Here is a 9,000-nt window from a genome sequence, read left to right as displayed (position 1 = left end):
CCCAACCCCAGCTTTCCTGCTTTGATGGCAGTGCCGGCGCCATCTAATGCCCCATCCCGCCTGACCCCCAGCTTAACCTGTCTGTCGTCCTCATTGTCAAGAGATGTAACTGCAGTGGAGATAGAGGAGGCTGCCTGGAGGCCAGTGGCGTCTGGTGAGTTTACTATACATGTGTAGAAAACATATCCCTCCCCCAATGAATTCTTGTTAAATTTTCCGATTTTTCTGCAAAGCTGGGGAGTCACCCAGATTTGCAGAACTACCTGTTTTCTGTCAGTGTATCCCTGATCCATGGATTTAAGTATCCACAAATGAACCTAAACTTGACTATTGAGATATAGATATAGATATAGATATGTGTGTATGCGTGTGTTTCATGCTAGAATGTGGCAGAATTCTTACATCAGCAAAACAAAGAAAAAAACAAGATAGTTGAGCTACCCTCAAAAGTAAGGTGTGGGCTTTCCCCCCACTTAGCTATACATTTACTTGAACCATTTTTTAAACAACATTCATTCCTTTAAATCTTAACCTCATCAATTAATTTGTAGCTGATTTTACCAAAACCCTGGTGAGCAGATCTACTTATTCCGTTGATTAAAATTTGCTTACTTAATTGATACCCATACCAGAATGCTGGTCATGATTAAACTTCCGTAACTGTCTCCCCTAACAAAGAATGGCTTTAGCGTTTGGAAACTTGTCATATTTTGTGTCAGTAGCAGCCTGTCACTGCACAATCTGAAGGGAACTCTTTGACTTGAGTTCAGAGCTTACACCGAACCATACTGCAATCAGCAAGTGAACCAGAAAACCAAGTAGGTTTGCAAACCATAGTGCTAATTTGTCTGGCTATCTGAATGGGTTCTAAACTAAGGTTAATGCAAACCATGATTGGCCATGATGAACCTTCAACAGCATTTGTTGTTTTCTTCATCGTCTTCACACTTTCTCAATGCCTGCACCACTAATTTGATGCACGTTTAAACTCCAGCAATACAACAGCATGACAGTGAACTTTCCAGATCTGACTATATGATATTTAATTACCTGGTTATGAGTAACACATAAATTAGAGCCATCACAAAGCAAGTTCTCCATTCCCCAAATCACATCAGCTGTAAAGACAACGCACATTGTGTATTTTATAGACTGGGCTGGGAAATTTACCACTAGGATTACTATACCTGTAGTGAATGCAATATCTAGATCAGTTCCATCATACCACCCTGTCTTCTTTGGTTCAAACGTTTCATTTGTTTCATCTGCTAAACTGCTCATTATTGGTATGTTTTTTAAGCTGATGGTTATGTTGTTTGAGATAATTGCCCCCCCTTCACACACACACTATGGAAAGCAATGGAATGAGAAGACCGGATATAATTCAGTCCTACTTGTGTGCTTCATTTTTTTTTTATTTTAATGTATTATTCATGCCCAGTTAATTAGTTCCAAGGGGAAAAAATATAGCTGTTTGGTTTGACGCAGATTTTATCAGACAAGACAATGGTCAAAAGCAATCTCTAATTCCCTTATGACTTCTGAAGTGACAACTTGCAAGTAATTTCTCACTGTCAAGTGCTTCTTGACGAAAATTAATCTCAGGAGAACTGGAGTGTATGATGCTCCTTCAGCTCTTGTTTGTTTGGCGAATGTCTTTCTGGTTACTATGCCAATATGCTTAATATAGGCTGGTATGCCGAAGAACAAGCAGCTTTGATTAACATGCATTGCAGACATATTACTTTCTAGGAACATTCCAGTTTGAGAAACCCTAAATGGACTTGTACTTTACAATAAAGTCACCACTCAGAACTAATCTACCCAGATAAAGGCGGGTCTTCAAGATTTTGGTGCGTGTGCAATTTACCACAGAGTAGAGAGCTGGAAAACGAATAGAATAGTTTGTGTATATTAATGATGTCTAATCCATTAATTTTATTTACTTCATTTATGAAGAAGAGGAGGAGTTGGTTTTTATATGCCGACTTCCTCTACCACTTAAGGAAGAATCAAACCGGCTTACAATCACCTTCCTTTCCCCTCTCCACAACAGACACCTTGTGAGGTAGGTGAGGTTGAGAGGGTGTGACTAGCCCAAGGTCATCCAGCTGGTTTCATGTGTAGGATGGGGAAACAAATCCAGTTCACCAGATTAGCCTCCACAGCTCATGTGGAGGAGTGGGGAATCAAACTCCACTGTTCCAAACCACCATTCTTAACCACACCACCACGCTGGTTCCCTTTCTCCCCCATGGGGACCCAAAGCAGCTCATATCTTTCTCCACTCCTCTATTTTATACTCATAACAACCCTATGAGGTAGGTTAGGCAAAGTGTGTGTGATTGGCCTACAAGTCACCCAATGACAGAGTGTGGATGCAAATCTGGGTCTCCCAGCTCCTAGTCCAACACTCTAACCACTATGCTATTTGCAACAGAAGTCTCATTAACTGGTACCAGCAAGCAGTTTTGAAATGAGAGCACAATCGAAAGTGAGTGTCACATCCCTGTGCTGCATTTACACTTGTTGGTATTTCTTTTAAATCACATTAAGTGTCTAATTTGACTTTTAGTCTGAGTGTGTTTAATTTGCATCCACTTTACAATAAAAAAGTGCAGGCTTTGAAAACGTAGCACCCATTTACAGCATTGGAAAGAGGTCAGTCCTTTGCAGTGGCTTGCATTTGAAACAATGGTTAATAAGGGGATGGAGAGTGGGGGTTTGTCTATCGCCTGGTGAAAACACAGTCACTAGGAAACAGCCGACTGGAGTGTGGGAAAAACTATGCCTGCTTGGCAGTTTTAATATCTGCTTGCTTACATGCTGTTCTGAAGTCTATGCACTCTTTCCCTTGCTTTTCTGATTTAATGCCCAGCAGTTTCCACTCCACAATGCAGCCTCAAGATGATGCTCCTTATTGTTGGACAGACTGGGATACTTCAGACACACCAATTAATTTTTTAAGCCTATATTGGCTTTAACTTGTAGATTCACCCCACCCCACCCCGGTTTGTTTGTTTTTACAAATCAGTTCGCTTAATTAACATTTCTTGACCACTGGCAATTCCAACAGCATAATCCTTTGCTGGAAGTAATTTGTTTAGAAGATCCATTTTTTAAAGGAACATAAATAGAGGGGTGGAACAAATTGGTATTGCGGGGAAAGTGAATGCATGTACCAATTAGTCACAGATAGTGCCAATCGTGGTACCTCAAGTGTGACTAGTGTGGATGGATTATGAATTAAGTATGAATCTTTAAAGTGACTGCATTCTGTTACACTAACTTTTTCTGCTCCACTCAATGTTTAAAAAAAAAAAAAGAGTTTCATCATTTGCTATAGATTCCACAGTTCATCCTAAAGGTACTACTCTGTGTATAATAAATACATAAATAATAAATACATATTTGAAAACATATAGGCTCTCTGTGCCCAATTTTTGATGACTTTGTACACTGGCCATTCTTTAGTGCAGATTAGAGTTACCAACCTCCAGCACGGGCCTGGAGGTCTGTCGGCATTACAGCATCTCTAGACTACAGAGATCAATTCCGCTAGAGGAAATGGCAGCTTTGGAGGTTAGAGTCTATGGTATACTATAAAGTCTAGGAGAAACAAAAGTCCATATCCCTGCAGAGCTCCAACCCTTCCCCCAAACTTTGCATTCCTCAAGCATCATCCCCCAATCCCCAAGAATTTGCAGAACTGGAATTGACAACCCTAGCTCAGGTCCTCTGTGCAAAAGGAGACAGGATTGCAGCAAAGTTAATAATTTTGTCAAAGAGCTTTTCTCATGCAAGAGGGAAAAGGCTAGATCTGTCAAATAAAAAACCTGTCAAATAAGACTAATACAATGCTGAATCTGTAATTTCTGCCAGACACACAAGAACATATTATAATCAATATTTACTTTAGCTGGAGACTAGGGGTTGGATCCCACCAGTTTTTCAGTTCAATTTTGACCAATCCCCCTCCTTATTACAGCCCCCATCCCACTTGGCCTTTATCCACACACGTTCTGTGATCTTCAGCAAAGCCTTTTCGGTGGGTAAAAGGAGCCCCTCCCTGCCTTTTCCGCCAGAAGAAAAGCTGGTTGCTTACTGAAGAAAGATTAGTTTGGCTATTCTTGAAGCAACCAAAATGCTTTCCTTAGTTCATATCCTGATCAATGGTAACTTCATGGGGGAAAATGTAAAGATAAAGATAGTCCCCTGTGCAAGCACCGGGTCATTCCTGACCCATGGGGTGACGTCACATCCCGACGTTTACGAGGCAGACTTTGTTTACGGGGTGGTTTGCCAGTGCCTTCCCCAGTTATCTTCTCTTTACCCCCAGCAAGCTGGGTACTCATTTGACCGACCTCGGAAGGATGGAAGGCTGAGTCAACCTTGAGCTGGCTACCTAAAACTGACTTCTGTCGGGATCGAACTCAGGTTGCAAGCAGAGCTTTTGACTGCAGTACTGCAGCTTACCACTCTGTGCCACGGGGCTGCAAAGGACATTATGAAAACAAACTATTTCCCTGAAATTTCATTCTAGCGAGTGAAAGGGCTGAGGACTCTTCAACTACATCCTCATGTAAAGATGCTGACCGATAGAAAGGCTTGCTCAGGTTCTTGTTCGAGTATATGCTTTGGATTTGTTATTTGATGCATTTTCTGCAAGGAAGCGTGTTAAGATATTATTGCTTGAATTTTAAAATATGATCAGTTAACTTGACACACGCTATTTTCATACCAAAATCTTCCTCTTGTCAGCAACCCACTGAGGAACATACATATGTTTATTCTAAGTCTTGGACACAGGTGAGTTTACTCTTGCTTTCATTCACATATATTTCAAAAAAATGCATTGTGATTGTTAATCTTTCTCTCATTGGTTAGAGGACAAGCTTGTCAGCCAATCCAAACTGATTAGCCTTCAATCTCTTCTCCCCCCACCAATCCAAACTGATTAGCCTTCAATCTCTTCTCCCCCACCAAAAAAGAAATACAAGTTGGTTCCATAAAGAAGGGTTGAATCATTCATATTTTGTTTGTTTGTTTTGTACCAAATATGGGAAGGGCTGTTTTTTAGTGGCCAGGTATAGGTAGTTTCATGATTTTTTAATAACATTGTTGCCAATATTATTATTGTTAGGTGTTAATAACATTATCTCCAATAAAGGAGAAAGATGTATTGTTAGTTTATTCTAAAACTCAGTTTTCTGGTTGTGTTAGTACTAACAGTCCTCAGGGCAGAAAATACAGCTACTATATTTTGCAAAGGTAATTACTACTTCATTCAATATATATTGCTACAGAATTATGTCATTAAAGTTTGAGGAGAAGTAGATTAGATTTTGCAATTCATTGTGTATACACAAAGATTTAAGGGGAAGCTGAGCAGCACTGCAGTACAGCAGCTAACTTCAAAAGTCCTATGTCACATTACAAGCAATCCTACCAGACAATGTATGTTTGTTTGTTTGTTTTTAAGTCTATAGGACAAATCTCTCAGAAAGTTGGATATTGCAGCTTTTAGCCGAAAAAAAGGAAATCTAAAAGGGGTCAAGTAAGCTTTCAAAGTCTGCAATTAAATATTGTGGTCCAAAGCGTTAAGATTGTCAAGTTGCATCTTCAACGAAAGAATCTTTGTGGCTTCAGAATTCTGCATTTAGAGGGCTGCTGGACAACTGGATAATGTTGCCATTTCCAGTGGTCCAGGTTCAAGGTCAATGCAATATTCTCTGGCATCAAGAGAGGGTTAAATGTTTTGCTTCAAGAACTCTAGTCCATGACTAGTTTGCTTTTCCCTGTTCTCTAGAGGTATGATGACCTTTGACTCTCCATGGTTCCAGCAAGCATCTCCACCAGAGAATCAAAGCTCAGCCATCTTTGTTGACAGATTGCTTCTGATGTGACAACAGTAACCTGACATTATACAGTAACACTGCAGCTCGTGTCATTGGATACATGCCCTCTTTAAATTTTCGTACAACTGCTACAAAAAATCAGTGTCATTTTTAATACATTATTAGGGTACTTATTCAGTGATGGGAACAATATTATATGTGAAGTGGTACTGATTGACAACAGATTTCCAATAACTGGCAAGTTTGTTGGGTTCCCCCCTCCCAGTCCAGTCGTCATAAATTGTTTAATCAGATGTACTGGCCAGAAACCACAGGCACATAAATTATGTGCCACTCTCCAACCCATTACTTCTCCAGAGATGGGAAACTCAGCCTGAGATTCTGGGACCTGTGCATAGGATGTAGAGGCCAGGGAGCAGAGATAGCCAGAACTGCTCTCTCCCAGGCAATGTGTTCAGACCTTGGGGGAAGCATTAACTGTCTGCCAAGTCATGGTGATTTCTGTCATCCCTCCATGGCTCTCTGAGCATGGGCAAAGAGGATACAAGGTCTACAGCTGGACTCCCTTTCAGGGCTAGATATTTTGGAGTGCTGCTGCTGCTGCTCTGGTATCTCCTTGGAGTACTGCCTAAGAATACCTTGTTCTGTGACTTCCTCCTGGACATCTTTAGGACTGGTTTTCTAATTTACTTGATTTAAAAAAAATTATTTCAAAATTTTCCTGTGTCTTTTGATTTCCTGGGGGGAGGGAGCCTTTTTCTGATTATTTTTAAAAAGTTTCCCTTGGTTTTGTTTTGTACTGTTCTCTTAATTTGTTTTAGAAGTGCTTTGCATATTCTCTGTTTCTAAAAGGTTTTTAATTTTAAAGGGTTTGTATTTGGCTGCAGGAGGTCCAAGTTGTTACTGTTCTTAAAAGTTTATCTTTTTACATTCTTCTGGTTCTGCTTTTCAGTTGTTCTTCTGTAGCTGTTTTAAAGATCTATGCTGTGTTTGGCGGGGTGGGGGGTGGGTTGTGGAGTTTTGGGGTGTTCCTGTTGTTGTTGTTTTAATTAATCATTGCAGCAGGTTCTGAAGATAATTTATGGTTAGGTTTTAAAAACATAACTGTAGGTAAGGGTTTAGGTAGCTGAAAAAAACACAAGCTTGGTTTGGCTTGGATTGTCTGGTTTGACTATGGTTCTGTTTGGATTTGGATGCTTTTGGCCAGTGGCCTCTCTTGTGTCTTTGGTTATTGTCTTCTTTGACACACACACCCCAGGAAACAATGGAGACAAGTAGGATGGATGGGGCTCCTTGTTCAGGGAACTGCAGAATTGAATCCTTTGTTCTAACTGGCTTGAAACTTTGGGGTAGTCATCAGTGTATAGGCAGCACTAGTCTAGGGTCCCCTGCAAGTTTGGAGTCATTTGGTTGAAAAAACAGCCATTCCAGCACCCCTCCCCCCAGTGGCCCATAGGGAATAATAGAACCCAAATAATTCTGGGATCCTGCAGGGGGGAAATCAAGATCCAAATACCTCTGAATACCAAAATGTATGCCCTTCCCAAAAGCCATACATGCCCTTAAATCAAGAAACATGGCATCTAACTGGGAATCAAAAAGCTTTGAATTCCATAGATACTGTTTGATCTAGTTAGTGCCTTGGTCTCGATTCACAGACCAGTTTGGAAGCACTCTAGATGTAAAGGGTAGATATACACCACCAGTGAGCAGAAATACAGGCATACACACAATCCACTCGCTTTCTGAATCCCAGGAAAGTGGATAGGAATCCAAAATCTATTTCCATAAAAAGAATACTTATGCCAGTCTTCAACTCCATCATATTATTTTGAAACCTTAACCTCAAGTCAATACTCCAGCTATTTTTACACAAGCAACAATGAAGATCAAACACAACAAAGAAAAAAAAAGCTTTGTGTGTAAATCCAACAGTTTAGCCTCCAAGGTCTGAGCAATTTATGTCACTCTGTTATATTTCTTGCAGAGTGAAAAAACAACAACCCGAAAGGCTGTTTTCAGTTGCAGTATTTTGGTGTTTAAAATGTCAGAAAATCATGCATTTTTCAGTAGACTGCAGTCAAAATTCCATATCTGATACTCGCAATCTGCCCAAACTCTCATATTCATTATACAGGAGGCAGAAGTGCAGTAAGACAAATGCTGTAGATGTTTTACATGAGTCATAGAAAACACAAAGGCGTGGATATATATAGCAGGGGGAGCCATATTATACTACACAGAGGCTAGACGCACATCACCTGTTAAACCCTTGTAAACGAAACAGCAAAAAGCCAAGTGCATTTGAGAGAAACTAACCGATGGCAGGGGAAGATGGATAGAGAATGTCAAAAGTACACGAAGATGCAGGGACTCTGAGCAGTTGACCAGGAACCTAACAGGCCAGCTGAAAGGGCAGATGTAACAACTACTGCTAGTAAGCATGCAGCGATACTCCCTCAACAGATTTACTGATAGTCCGCCTTTAATAATCTCCACTACATACATACAAGCCTATCCATTATCCCTTATTGTATATGCAGAGCCCTGGGGTCACCGCTGGCATCCCAGTGGCTGTAACTTTCTAGAAGCCAGTAGGCGTGAACTTTCTGTCACAGGGGCAAACTGTTTATACATCCCAGAAGAAAAATGTCATGGGCCATTAATGCATGGGAGGTTTTGCTGCTCTCTAGATGCACATTTCCCCCAACCGAATTCGCAGGACTCAAAAATCAGCTCCCCCGTAGAGTTGTGAGAATTCAGATGGGGGGAAGATGTGCATCTAGAGAGCGGCAAATCCTCCCATGCATTAATGGCCCAGATCTCCACTGACTCTAGGGGGGGGGGGTAATATCCCAAGGGACGGCCGGATTCCCTCCGACCACTAGCCTGCCGCATCCAACGACGGCTTCTGGGGGGGGGGGGAGTCCGGCCATTAAGGACCCAGCCCCACCGCCGGCGCTTTCGGCTCCGGGTACCGCTTTGGGGCCATTGGCACACGCAGCGGAGGACTCCCCGGCGCCCATGAGTCAGCATCCAGGGATGCTGAGAGCGCTCCCCCTTGGAAGGCAACGAGGGGAGGGCGGCGGGGGCTTTCTAACCCCCCCCTTTCCACCCGCACAAGGTGGGGGGGGCGACACGA

This window comes from Euleptes europaea, chromosome 11 (assembly GCF_029931775.1).
Source record: "Euleptes europaea isolate rEulEur1 chromosome 11, rEulEur1.hap1, whole genome shotgun sequence".
Lineage (NCBI taxonomy): Eukaryota > Metazoa > Chordata > Lepidosauria > Squamata > Sphaerodactylidae > Euleptes > Euleptes europaea.
Note: the sequence above shows the minus strand (reverse complement) of the source record.